The sequence below is a fragment of the Lynx rufus genome, unplaced genomic scaffold (genome assembly GCF_022079265.1).
Source record: "Lynx rufus isolate CCGP_SWC_20201006 ecotype Redwood Valley unplaced genomic scaffold, mLynRuf1.p SCAF_5, whole genome shotgun sequence".
In the NCBI taxonomy this organism is placed as follows: Eukaryota; Metazoa; Chordata; class Mammalia; order Carnivora; family Felidae; genus Lynx; species Lynx rufus.
This window is the reverse complement of record NW_025814867.1, coordinates 44434384-44449760: the sequence shown is the minus strand read 5'-3', so window position 1 is coordinate 44449760 and position 15377 is coordinate 44434384. Positions and strand designations below refer to the sequence as shown.

Below are 15377 nucleotides of genomic sequence, written 5' to 3'. Positions count from 1 at the left end.
ATGCTCCATGCTATGCCGTGTTTAATAGTAAAAGCTGGAAATCATGCACGTCAATAAGGTAGCCATTTAAAAACATATATACAATAGAAAAATAATGCAGCCATTAAAAAGAATGAGGTAAATCTATATACACTAAATTGAGAAGGTATCCACAAGATAACTATTAATTTAAAAAGAAAATAGCAAGTTGCTTTCCCAGAAATACAGGATGGTTTGACATCAGAAAATAACATGAAATGTTACATTAACAGATTAGAACATAAAAATCAAATGGCTATCTCAATGGATGTAATAACTGAATAAACACATAGATAACAGAATTCAATGAATTTATTAAAAAGTAAGCAGTTAAAGCTATGACACAGTTTCTTTAACAATAGTCCAAATGGTATGTGAAGGGCTCACACCAACCACCTATTCCACAGGACATGGTAATTTCTCCGGCCGAAAGTTGCGTGGACTGGCTTGTAAAAGGGAATGTTTTTGCAACTTTTGCAACATTTTGCAAATGTTTCAGGAATAAAATGTAGCATACCTTCATGTATTCATAAAATAGTTCCCCTTCTGGATTCCATAGAGCACTTGGTTTTTACTTTGCAGGGAAACAGAACTGTGGTTATCCTTCTAGCAATGAGTATTTGCTTCAATCATGTTAAATTTACACCCTGCTGCTTTTCTGTGCCTGTCCGCACAAACAGTAACTTCTTGCTTTAATGAAAAATCACATAATGCAGTTCTTTTCAAGACACTTAGAACAGCAATTAAACTCAACCCATGTAGTACGAGCAAGGCATATAACTCAACTAAAGTGAAGACAGTATGAACAGTTAAGGCCAAATTTCCGGTGTCTGGTGATGTCAATTCCATCATGATTGCCACCTAGTGGACAGCAATTGAAAGATACATTCCAATTTCAGAGATGTTAAAACATGGGGTTAATAAAATAAATGCATCTTAGAATCAATGAATTTATGGTATGTACAGATACACAAAAAAAAAGATCTACAAGTGAAACTAGAAAAGGGTTTTTGTTTTTTATAACTTCTATATTGTTATTATCTGTTATGGCAAATGTATTATTTTTAAACATAAGAAAATTTATAAAAATCAAATACACATAAGCCAAAAGCCCAAAAAACAATCTAGTTGCATTAACAGAAAATTGAGTAAAACCTTAAAAAATAGGTTTTTTTCTTAAATTATTAAACATTATCTTTCCTGTGGACTATGCTAAAAGAATAACTTGCTATTAATTCCTATTCTTCCCTGAGATATGAGTCACTTAAAACTAAGCGCAAACTTAGTTTGTATCATCCACAAAGTATACAAGGTAGTATAATGGGCTTTGTCAATTGATTTGGCACAACTCTCTAGGCTCTTGAATAAGAATATCAAACAAGGTGCTGCTTTAAGCCAGGTCCACATGCCTAGTGTCACCTCCCTGGGCCAATCTTTTCTTATTAAAAAGATGCTTGCGGGGTACCTAGGTGGTTCAGACCGTTAAGCATCCAAGTTCAGCTCAGGTCATGATCTCACAGTTCATGGGTTCAAGCCCTGCATCAGGCTCTGTGCTGACAGCTCATAGCCTGGAGCCTTCTTCGGATTCTGTGTCTTCTCTCTGCCCCTCCCCTGCTTGTGCTCACTCTTTCTCTCTCTGTCTCAAATATAAATAAACATTAAAATAAAAGGGGAGGGGGCGCCTGGGTGGCTCAGTCAGTTAAGCCTCCAAGTTTGGCTCAGGTCATGGTCTCGCGGTCTGTGAGTTCAAGCCCTGCATCAGGCCCTGTGCTGACAGCTCAGAGCCTGGAGCCTACTTCAGAGTCTCTCTGCCCCTCCCCCACTCATGCTCTGTCGCTCTCTGCCAAAAATAAACATTAAAAAAAAAAAATGATGCTTGCTCTGTAATTAAAGATCCTCCTCATTTCTACCTTCTGACAGTGACACTTTATGCCAATATGTAGGATATTCAAGAAAACTACCAGTGCCTACAAGACTTAGGAACTAGATGTCCATCTATTCTCTCTTTGTTGTAATTGCCTGATGTTTAAACAATGCTGGACAAAAATTGTGCATGCAGACTGGCACCTCAGTATCATCAAATGTATAATGCAGTAGGCTCACTACATATAAATATGCTGATTTCTTTTGAAATTTTTTATGACTATATATAAAGCCAAGTGCACCAAACATAATTTTCCAGTTTGATGAATTTTCACTAACTGAACACATATGTATCAGGAAATAGAACTCCAAAAGTTCCCTTCATCCTCCCTGCCAGTCACTAGTCCTCAAACCCCATTCCTAATGTCACCACATAGTCTTCTAACAGCTTGATTTTTTGCCTAATTTTATACTGGAGATAAGCAGAACCATACAGTATAGTAAATGGTCTTTTAGACTTCTTTCTCTCAATGCTGTACTTGTGAGATTCATCCCTACTGCTGAGCAACCACACTGTTGAGACACTTGGCAGATCTTTCACTGCCATTTCTATACAATGTTACATTGTGTGACGATGCCAACATCTATTCTACTGCTGATGAGCATTCCGGGAATTTCCAGTTAGGAGCTGTTACAAACATTCCACAGATACTAACACAGGTGCACATCTGTTAAGTACGTACATAAAAGTAGAACCATAGGCTATCAAGCTAGATCAGAGCGTATCAAGCTTTGGTAAATCCTGCCAAGCAGTTTTCCAAAGTAGTTTGGGTTACCACTTTTTAACTAGAATATTCAAAATCATCCAAACATAAAAATTATACCGAATGTAATTTTGCTTGAATGCTTCAGGAGGTATTTAGAACTACAGTATTTCAGGATAAAAATTATGAAAACATCACTTTTGTTGATAAATTATACTGATAATAAAATCATAGAGAATTTGATAAAGTGGTTTTGTTTAAAAGATTGTGTCAGGCTGAAAAGAGCCTTAACTTTCCTTCCCTTCAGCTTGCACTGATGTTAAGCTACATAAATAGTAAAATTAAGAAGAGCATATGTAGCTATAATGTCAACAGAAATGTTGAAAGCAAGGCAGCAGTACATCCTTCTCTTTGCAAGAGTAAAAAATAAAAGGAGAAAGTCAGAGAAGGGTGAGTTGTTTTGTTAGTATCTGAAGTTGTAAATTAACTAATTAATTGCAGTAACAGCAAGCAGTTAACATTTGTTGAGCCTTAGCACTCAACACTGTGTCAGGCACTATGCCCTTTCAGTATTCTAAATCAGTTAATCTATGCAATGACCCATGGAGGTAGCTACTATTATTATTATTATTATCATCCTTATTTTAAAGATGAGGAAACTAAGTCTCAAAAAGGTTAGGTAACTTGCTCAAGGTTACATAGCAGGCATGCAGTCCCAGAAAGTTCTCAACCACTAAGCTATACTCCTCCCGTAAGAAGTCAAAACAAACCAGAACAAAACAACCTCGACTAGGTGAAAAACAAAATGGGCAACAAAAAGAAGAATGAACATTTACAAAAATGAACAAGCCAAAATGTTAGTATAAAAGGCAATTAAGGCTGATTCCAAAATCTGATGTAAATACTTTAAACAGCGAAGATGTCAGGGGTGCCTAGGTGGCTCCATTGGTTGAGCGTCCGACATCGACTCAGGTCATGATCTCACGGCTCATGGGTTCAAGCCCCACATCAGGTTCTGTGCTGACAGCTCAGAGCCTGAAACCTGCTTCAGATTCTGTGTCTTCCCCTCTCTCTGCCCTTTCCCTACTCAAGCTGTCTCTCTCTGTCTCTCAAAGATAAGTAAACACTGAAAAAAAATTTTTTTAAACAACGCAGATGTCAAAGGAAACTGCCATAATTTTGACATTCAAACACACACCAGAGTTACACCGATCAGACTTTATTAGCTAATGTTTTCCTAATGTGAGTGAGAGAGATGGATTTATTCCTATCAACAACTTTCAACAATGTTAAAAATATCCACTGTTCTTTTCTCTAATTCTATACTAGATCATTCTTCCAAAATTTATCCATAATTTTCACATACAGGATACATTTAATGTCTTTGTCACAAACGGTTAGAGATTATGCTCTTCTTATACAGTAAAATATCCTTTAACCACTACTCTTATCATATTACTTTAAATTCCTTTAACACTACTCTGAATACAGTGGTCACATTTCATTGTAAATAAGAGGATGGATAAGACTGAGTCCCTACCCAAGTAATTAATATCTGGAAAGAACTAACAGATCCAATAAGAGAAAACAGAATATAAACAACATACAGTATAACTGCATAGAACAGAGAAAGCCATTCTAACTATGGGAGGCAGTAGCAGAAAAAGTGGCATTTGACTTGGTTCTTAAACTTTAATTTGAGGTCAAACACTGAATATACTACTATATGCAGAAGGTATATAGTAGGGTCTTAGTGGAAAAACCAGTGAAATCTTAAAGAAGTCGGTACTTTATTTAATATATTGTAAAAATATTAATTTCTTAGATTTGATAAATGTACCACAGTTATATAAAACGTTAACATTAAAAGAAACTGAGTAAACAGTATATGAGAACTCTCTGTACTATTTTTCTATAATAGTTTTTCTATATAGCCTTTCTATAAGCCTAAATGTATTTTAAAAATTTGTTTTGAATAAATCAAACACATCAACAACAGTAACAACAAGAAAGTAACAACAGGAACTACCACTCTTCAGCCTGTTCTCGACAGTACACTTCCAGTGATACACTGTAATTGATGTATTGATGTTTCTGGCAAACAAATCAGTTTTGTCAACAAATTTTTGACATATGTTGCTACTAAGCTATTTTTCTCCTTTTTTCAGCATGTTTCTTTTAAGACTCCAGGGCGAAACGTTAGTATTTTAACCATTCCAAGCTTCATGCCATTTGCAAATTTGATAGCCATACCTTCCATGTCTTTCTGCACATCATTGAGGAAAGCACTGAATAAGACAGAAATTTGAGGGTTATATACTAATTAAAAGTTAATCCCTTAATTGAATTATAAGAAAAGGTTGTTTAAAAACCTCACAAATTAAGTATTACATTTGTAGCATTTTTCAAATCAGTACCTGGATATCTTTCATCTCAAAGTTACATCTCATATACTGTTAGAATCCTCCCCAATAGCTTTTTTTGGTTATATATTTTATCGGTGAGTTAGATTTTAGAGCTTAATATCTGACTAAAAGATGTCACAAAAATAAAATAAGCCCATAAATAACTGAAAACATTAAAAAATACTTAAAAATGCTATCAGCAAATACTATTTAGACCAATTATATAATTTTTAACACATTATTTCCGAAAAAGTTCAAAAGCATTGGTAACAAAATTTGGCTCATGTTAATATTCTAGGACTGTCAAAGCTTAAAAAATAAAAAAAGTCCCAGACTACTATATATTTTTATTAATTGCACTGAGATTAAGAATAAGGAAAAAAGGCATAAAGATTTATACAATGTCAATATGCAATTATAAAATCACCCATCTTGATAATGTGCTCCAATAAGAATTTTTGAGTGATTTGTTTAGATTTGATAATTAGCATTCACTAACTACCTAGTAGATGCTAAGATGAACCTCCATTTCCCAGCCATGACAGAATAACAGGGGCTAGTTTTATCCTCTTGCTTTAAATAACTAGCAAATTAAACAAAAGGTGTGAAATATCAACTTTCAAAGAATGGACCACAGCACAAGACAGCAACTGCTGAGAAGAAAGAAATAAATGCAATGAGCCCTACAAACAGCTCAACTCAGTATCTAGAGATTCTAGGCCTCAGAACAGGGCAGGGAAACCCAACAGTTGAGTGGTCTCAATGAGTTGAGGAAACAGAGCTCAGGGTTTGGAGCGGCAAAGGCAGCTAAAGTTTTGTGAAGCACCATACTGGGAATAAGGGAGCTGCAAAGACAGAGGGCTCCAGATACATGCAGAGACATCCACTCAAGTCCTTGGCTGAGCAGTAATCTGCATTTGTGTGGGAGGAAGCTACCAAAACTGAGAAAGAAAGGAGTAAACAGAACAATCCCTGGAGCCCACACAGAGCTGGGAAGAACTGTATTCTTATCAGCTGCAGAGGAAAATCTTCCTAATACAGAGCACCAAACAGAGTCCTCAGAAGACTGTTGCCTCAGAAGTGGGCCAAATTGGCCCTAAACATTTGAAATGAATGAAAATAAAAACACAGTTTACGAAAATTTGTTGGACACAACTAACATAATACTTAGAGGGAACTTCAAATATTTGTATTAAAGAAGAGTAAAGGGGGCGCTTGGGTGGCGCAGTCGGTTAAGTGTCCGACTTCAGCCAGGTCACGATCTCGCGGTCTGTGAGTTCGAGCCCCGCGTCAGGCTCTGGGCTGATGGCTCAGAGCCTGGAGCCTGTTTCCGATTCTGTGTCTCCCTCTCTCTCTGCCCCTCCCCCATTCATGCTCTGCTTCTCTCTGTCCCAAAAATAAATAAACGTTGAAAAAAAAAATTAAAAAAAAAAAAAAAGAGTAAAGGTCTCAAATCAATGGCCTTAACATTCATCTAAAGAAACGAGGAGAAAAAAAAAAAAGCAAATGAAACCCAATATAAGAGAAAGAAAGAAACAATAAATAGCCACTTTCCTTACACTGATCCTTTGGATATGTATTACTATAGACAAGTGGACAAACTTAAAGAAGCTGAATAACTTGCCCAGTGATAGAACCATAATTTGAAGCCCAATAATGCTGACCCCAAAGCCAATGTCCTTCCTATCTTAGCACAGTATTCATCTTCACAGACAGGAGGATTAAACCAGGACTACATTCCAGTTTTCCCTATTCTCAGCCTAACACTCGAATAATTTTGCCATTGTGCTAATATAATCATCACTTGTACGGCAAAAGTTCACAAGTGCTTATTAAAAGGATTAGCATTCTAAATCGCCTTTTTTCTTCTTCTTGTACCTTTCTATTTTCCCACCTATCCCCAAATCTTTCATTGTATTATGTAAAAATTTGAATAGTGGCTTACCAGACAACTGGTTTTTCAAGTTATTTGCTGCTGTTGAAGCTAACTATCATAACTGATGTGAAGTCCTAGAGGATAGCTTTACGCTCACAAAGGCATTATCATCCCTGTTTTAGAGAAGAAAAAACTTAAGCTTCAAAGAAGACAACACACCTAAGAATCAGCTGCTAACTCATGGTGCTATGAGTCAAACTGATTCAAATAATGTATCCTTTCTTCAAGAACACATTGTCTTTCAAATTTAATATAAACCCAAAATGATTTCCATAAGATTGGTGAGACTAAAGATTATTCTTTAATGCTATTTCTGGTTTTTGTTTGGTTTTGTTTTTTAAGCAGGCTCCACACACAGCACTTGAACTAGGCTTGAACTCACAACCTTCAGATCAAGACCTGAGCTGAGAACAAGAGTCAGATACTTAACAGGCTAAGCCACCCAGGCGCCCCATTTCCATTTTTTAAATTAATTTTTTTTACTTTAATTCCCGTAAAGTTAACATACAGTGTTAGTTTCAGGTGTACGATATAGTGATTCAACAATTCTACGCATTACTCAATGCTCATCGTGTTAAGTTAGTCTTCAAAACCCATCATCTATTCCACCCATCCCCCCACCCACCTCCCCTCTGGTAACCCTCAGTTCGTTCTCTATAGTTAAGAGTCTGTTCCTTGGTTTGTCTCTCTCTTTTTATTTTCCTTGTTTTATTTCTTAAATTCCACATGAGGGAAATCAGATGGTATTTGTCTTTCTCTGACTTATTTTGCTTAGCATTATACTGTAGCGTCATCCATATTGTTGCAAATGGCAAGATTTCAATCTTTTTATGGCTGAATAATATTCCATTGTATATACATACCACATCTTCTTTATCCATTCATCTATGGATGGACACTTCGGTTGCTGCCATAGTTTGGCTACTGTATATAATGCTACAATAAACGTAGGGGGTACATGTATCCTTTTGAATTACTATTTTTGTATTTGGGAAGTAAATTACTAGAAGTAATGTGATTACTGGATCATAGTTCTATTTTTATTACTTCTGTTATTATTATGATAATATTTGTACTAAACAAATATACTTGGAAAGAGAAAAGCTCACAACTTAGAATGAATTACAAGGTGTCAAGAAGGAAATTGGAAGCATCCAATACCAAAGATAGTTCTATTTGTATAGAATCAGTCAGTAAAATGTTTACTTTATTTCAATACATTTATCCTAACATATAATAATTATTTATTTTAAGAAAACATTTCTTGCTTTATACAAGGATTCATTTTCAGATTCCATTACAAAGCAAATTCTCTTAGCATGTGCAGTATTATTATATCATTATGCCAAAAGTTACAAGCAAAATATGCTCAGTTTGGGAGAGGAAAGATTAGGGAATAGTGGTCAGGCCAAACATATATACTGAATAAAAAGAAAGGAAGAATCATGAGCAGTTGTGAGTTCCAGTTATGCTCCCTGTGATGCCAGGTCACTGTTGACAGTTTTGCATCTCTGATCCATACAAAGTACTAAATATGAACAATACTCCTAAATGAGACATATAAAATAAGATGAGCTAGTCATCAAGGTGTGAGGGTGAGCACAAGAGGTTGGTTTATCTCCTATATACTTCCTACTGTCAGATAGCAACGTAAATCCTGAAGTTGGGAGTTTTTAATCCTCAAGTTTTTTTTCCACAGAGCTCCTGAGGGCAAGTAGAAAACAGATGGCAAAAATTACCCTAAAAACAGCAAACATCAGGCTACCAGATTCATAAATATGGCTTTTCATGCTCACTGAAGAACACCGTTGAACCCCTGAGATGGCAAACTGCTCAATATATTTACAGACAGGGGCGCCTGGGTGGCTCAGTCGGTTGAGCGTCCGGCTTCAGCTCAGGTCATGATCTCACGGTTCGTGAGTTCGAGCCCTGTGTCAGGCTCTGGGCTGATGGCTCAGAGCCTGGAGCCTGCTTCCAATTCTGTGTCTCCCTCTCTCTGCCCCTCCCCCATTCATGCTCTGTCTCTCTCTGTCTCAAAAATAAATAAACATTAAAAAAAAAAAAAGAAAAAGAAATATATTTACAGACATTTTGGTCATTTCCTACTTCATAATCTATTCCCAACAGGTCAACCTGAAGCATTAATTGTCGTTTTAATTCTTTATTCTACTGATACACCGGTTCACTGAACAAATTTGCTGAATCCCTACTGTAATTCAGGAACTGTCAGAGAGAAAGATTCTGCCTTCAAGAAATTTACATTGTATGCCAGACACCGTATTACAACAGAAATGAGCATGATAAAGTACTTGTTGTGAATACCTCTATGGTAACAGTCTCCTTCCTGGTTTTACATCGATCAGCTTTTCAATTTTTAAATGCTGAATATAGCTTTTATACCTACTCATATTGGTAAAATTGCTCAGGGCTGAGAAAATACTGCCACAAAATTGCGATAATTTTCAATGCACATACTTCCTTAACATTTGATATAAAAATTGGATAATTACCAAGTATAAGATAAATCATATAAGTAAGTCTCAAAATAGAAAATCCTCTTAATAATCTGGGGCATCTGGGTGGCTCAGTCAGTTAAGTGACCAACTCTTGATTTTGGTTTAGGTCACGATCTCACAAATCCTGAGACTGAGTCCCACGTCAGGCTCTGCGCTGATAGCATGAAGCCTATTTGGGATTGTTTCTTCCTCTGTCTCTGCCCCTCCCCGTGTGTGTGTGTGTGTGTGTGTGTGTGTGTGTGTGTGTGTGTGTGCGCGCATGGCCACACACACGCACACGTATGCACTTTCTCAAAATAAACCAAAAAAATAAATAAATAAATAAATAAATCCTCGTAATATTACCTTTCCAAAAGCAGAGGATATAGAAGAATGTTTTTACTATCAAAGAGATTATCTATTTCAAAAGACTAGGAGAATCTGTTCCTTCAAAATAGCTAGGTTAAGCCAAGAATGGTAGTTAGTAGGTTGATGAGAAATTTATGCTGAAGGAGAGCTGAGGTAAGAAAATCCAAAGTTTGTGGCATTTGAGGGGCCCCTGAGTGGCTCAGTCAGTTGAGTGTCCAACTTCAGCTCAGGTCATGATCTCACAGTTCATGGGTTCAAGCTCCACTTCAGGCGTGCTGCTGTCAGCACAGAGCCCACTTGAGATCCTCGACCTTCTCTCTCTCTGCCCTGCCCCACTCGTGCTCTCTCAAAAGTAAATAAAAACATTATCAAAAAAGAAACAGTTTGTGGCTTCTGAGCCACAGCTCACTCCCCTGCCACTAGCTCAGTGAGATGGAAGCTCCACTCTGTGGCAAAGGCCACAAGGCTCCTTCTCCCCTCAGCATCCAGTTAAGGACTATGGTACCTCAGAAGGAGGGGAAGATCACCACCATTTCTCACCTCTCCAGCTCCAAATTGCAAAGGTTAAATTCCTGGTGAATGTGGCAAAGTACACAGGGCCAAGAACACTGGGGCCCTGGTCACCTTCCTCCTAACTCACCTGCAGGACAAAGGATCCATGCTGGGAGAGGCAAATAGAGTAGACCAGAGATAACTACCCACAACCAGCACACTGCACATAAAGCAGAGTGTCAATGAAAAATGAAAACATTAATTTTATGCTAGGCAATCATCCGGGAGATATAGCAATATTCGTAATAAAGGAATAAGCATAGGAAACCATAAGTGCACAAGCATTTCCTAGAGTAGAAAAAAAAAAACCAGTGAGACTGATGCATTTTGAATGGAGCCAATTCCCTATCAGTGGCTCAGAAAGTTTGCCCACTAAGAGAGGCAGTCTGTAAGAAAAAAGACCTCCAAAGCTCTTCCTAAGGAAACTCACTTTATTTGAAACAGAATGTGGCAAAGTTCATTTAAAAAATAATGAAGAGGTCAAAGAAGAACTAGCAGGGGAAATTAGAAAATGTCTGGAGACAAATGTAAATGAAAACACAACATACCAAAACTTAGGTGATGTAGCAAAAACAGTGTCAGGAAAGAAATTTATAGCTGTAATTACTTACATTGAAAAATAAGAAATATTGCAAATCAACAACCTAACTTTATACCTGAAGAAACAAGAATAAGAAGAACTAAACCCAGGGGCACCTGGGTGGCTCGGTCAGTTGAGCTCCGACTTCGGCTCAGGTCATGATCCTGCGGTTCGTGAGTTCGAGCCCCACATCAGGCTTACTGCTGTCAGTGCAGAGCCCACTTCAGATCCTTTCCTCCTCTCTCTGCCCCTCCCCCGCATGCATGCCCTCTTTTTCTCAAAAATTAACATAAAAAAAAAAAAGAACTAAACCCAGAGCTATCAGGAAAAGGGAAATAATTACTAAAGCAGAGTTAAAGTCAGAATTATTAAAAAAAAAAAAAAGAGAGAGAGAGAGAAAATCAGTGACAGCTAGAGTTGATTCTTCAAAAAGTTCAACAAAAATGACAGCTCAAGAGGACTCAAATAATGAAAATCACAAAACAAAGAACATTACTACCCGGGCACCTGGTGGGTAAATTGGTTAAAATCCCAATGATGTTTTTTGCAGAAATACAAAACTCCACCCTATAATGTATATGGGATCTCAAGAGACCTCTAATAGTCAAAACAATATTGAAAAAGAACAAACTCAGAGTTCTCATACTTCCTGATTTTAAAACTTACTACAGAGCTCCAGTAATCAAAACAGTCTGGGGCTGGCATAAACACAGACACATAAACACCAATGAAATAGCAAAGATATCTCAGAAATAAGCCCTCACATATAAGTCAAATCACTTTGACACAGATACCAAGACCACTGAATTGAGAAAAGATGGTTCTGTCAACAAATGGTATTAGGAAAACTGGATATCCACATGCAAAAGAATAAAATTGTACCCTTATCTTATGCTAAATAAAAAATTAATTCAAAATGGATCAACGACCTAAATGTAAGAGCTAATATATAAAACTCTTATATGAAAACATAAGGGAAAAACATCATGACATTGGATTTGACAATGATGTCTTGGACATTAAAAGCACAGGCAACAAAAAATAGATGATTTGGATTTCATCAAAATGAAAATTTTTTGCATTAAAGGGCAAAAGACACGAAAGACAACCCATGGAATGAGGGACAACATTTTTCAATCATACATGTAGTAATGTATTGACACTGAGAATATATAAAGAGCTCCTAGAACTCAATAAAAACAAGTTAACCTGAATAAAAAATACAGGACTTGGACAATCATTTCTCTAAAGAAGATAAACAATGGCCAAAAAGCTCATGAAAAGATCCTCAGCATCTCCACTCATTAGGGAAATGAAAATCAAAACCATACTTCCTATCTGTTAGGATGACTGTAATCAAATAAAATAACAAATATGGACGCAGATGTGAAGAAATTGGAACTCTTGTGCACTGCTGTGGGAACTTAAAATGAAGGAGCATGAATTTCCCTCCTCACACGCACGTACAGAATATACAGCTACACGTGGAGCAACCCCCCCCCCGCAAGATATCTAGAAATTAGCTACGTGATGCCTACACATCAAGCAACTAAGAAAATACTAACATAGTTAACAGGAAAGGCTGAGACATACTCTTGCTACAAACCCCATCCTCAGTACAGTGCCATACAATCAAGAGGGAACATCTAATTCCCAGCTTCTCTCTGAAAAGCAAAGGGTTGGGACCACACATCTAGCACTCCGATTTTTAAGGCTGCCATCCAGGGGACTGGCCCCCAAATCACCTAGCTCTGAAAGCCAAGAGGGCTTGTGTCCATGAGTCCCACAGGCTGTAGCAAAGAAACAGTTCGTAGCGAATGCAGGTGCACCCAGCATGGCTATCATCTAGGGCTCAATACAGAGGGAGGAGGCAAAAACACCCATCTCCCAGTCTTTTCCTGGAAAAGGTTTGACTACATAATGTACAAGCTGCTCCCTGAGGATCTAACTTCTAATCAGCACACATCTAGTTACTGACTTCAATCATCCCCAAGGCCTAAAAAGCTGGTGGGCACTTCCATTCTCCTTCTGGCTCACTCCAACAATAAAATCAAGTCTCCAGCTTCTCTCTAGAAGTGTGTCCACATGTCTAGCATCCCACCTCTTATGGCTGCCACATGAGGGACAGGCCATCAAATTGCCTAGCTTTGATAGCCAATAGGGCTTGGCATTCTCAAGTCCCATAGGACCATATTAAACAAAAAAAGCAGTTTTTAACAGGTGTGGAAGCCCTCCCTATCTACTACTCCCCCCCAGGGCTCAGTACAGAGGATGCAAGCAAAAATACCCATCCCTGTCTTTACCCAGAAGGGCTATGACTACATACTCCACCAGCTGCTGCCTGAGGTACTGGCTTATAATCAGCCTGCATGTGGGAACTGACTGAGATCCTCCCAGAAGCCTGACTGATCTGGTGAGCACATCCCCTGCTGTCTACCTGCAGCTCACTCAAAAAAAAAAAAAAAAAAAAAAAAAACAAGCTTCCAGCTTCTCCCTGAAAGGAGCTGGTCCACACATCTAGCACTCCAACTGCTACAGTTGCCACCCAAGTTGACTTCCAAATCACCTAACTCTGGGATCTGATGCGGCTTGGTATTTCATGAGTACCCCAAAACACATAAAACTATGAAATGATTCCACTTGGGAACACAAGCATCTCCAGTGACTACTCCCTCTAGCTCACCACAGAGTAAGTAACCAAAAACCCCTACCTTCTAGTTTCTCCCTGACAGGGGCTAGACTGCATATATAATATCCTGACTTTCTAAGTGTTGCCTCAAAGTTGAGCTTCCAATTAGTATGCATTGGAGAGCCATATTAAAGTAAGGAGATGGTAGGGGCACCTGGGTGGCTCAGTTGGCTAAGTGTCTAACTCTTGATATTGGCTCAGATCATGATCTCACAGTTCATGGGATCAAGCGCTGTGTCGGGCTCTGCTCTGACAGCACAGGGCCTGCTTGGGATTCTCTTTCTCTCTCTCTCTCTCTCTCTCTCTCTGCCCCTCCCCTGCTCACACTCACACTTTCTTTCTCTCAAAATAAATAAACTTAAAAAAAATAAAAGAGATGGCACTAGGTGGTAATTCAAATCCACAAGCATAAAGAGAACCAGAATAATAAATGAGGTTAATATAACTACATTATGAATATATACTTATTCTCCTCTCTTTTCTCAGGGTTCATTAGTAAATACAAAATTATATAAATTAATAATTAAAACAAAGTACCAACCAACTACAAATAGAAGGATAGAAGGGAATTTTTCAACTTAATAAAGGACATCTATAAAACTATGTAGCTAACATCATATTTAATGATGAAAGACTATATTCTTTGCCCCTACTGAACAAGATAAGAATTTCTGCTCTTGACACTTCTATGCAAAAAGGTACTAAATAGGATTATTTAGGAATTTCAAGGATTATTTGCCTTGTCCTATTTTAGACATTCATTGCTTTCCTGTCAAAGAAACATTTCAAATTTCAAAATAATGAAAAATGTTCTCCAATTTAAAAAATGTACTGGCAGGTCTAGCCAGGGCAATTAGGAAAAAAAAAAAAAAAAAGGAATGAAGGAAAGGAAGGAAGTAAGGAAAAGCACTCAGATTGGAAAGGAATCTGCAGAGGGCATGAGTTTATACAGTTGACCCTTGAACAACATGGGATTGAACTGCACAGGCCACTTACAGATGGATTTTTTTTTTATATATACTATGGCACTATAAACGGATTTTCCCTTTCTTCTGATTTTCCTAATAATATTTTCTTTTCTCTAATTTTACTGTATATTTTATATATTATTTTATGTATATAAATGTAATACATATACAAAATATGTGTTGACTGTTTATATCATCAGCAAGACTTCTGGTCAACAGTATTAGTAATTAAGTTTTGGGGGAGTCAAAAGTTATACACAGTTTTTTCACCACGTAGGGATCAGCGCCTCTAAATCCACATTGTTTATAGATTGTATCTAGATATACAATAGTCAATTGTATATAGAAAATCCTAAGGAATCCACTTATTAAGGAACACAATTAGCAATAAACAATTTCAGCAAGGTTGCAGAATACAAAATCAATGTAAAAAATCAACCATTTCTACACACTTGCAATGAGCCATCTGAAAAGCAAACTAGGAAAACAATACTATTTTTTGATACAACAGTATCAAAAACAAAATATGCAAGAATAAATTTAATAATAGTGGTATAAGACTTGTACACTAAAAGCCATAAACCTTTGTTAAAAGAAATTTAAAAAGACCTAAATAAATGGAAAGACAGTCTAATTTTATAGATAAGAAGACATAATAGTGTTAAGATGGCAATACTCCCTAAATTAATCTACAATTTTGACTGAATCTATGTCAATATCCTAGATGGATTTTTTTTT

General features: G+C 37.2%; 1 protein-coding gene across 5 annotated transcripts in view; it reads right to left on the bottom strand.

The window, feature by feature from the left end:
• RNF13 (ring finger protein 13) overlaps nt 1-15377 on the bottom strand; it is a 162705-nt gene that overhangs the window by 92751 nt on the left and 54577 nt on the right. The gene's annotated exons all lie outside the window — the stretch shown is intronic.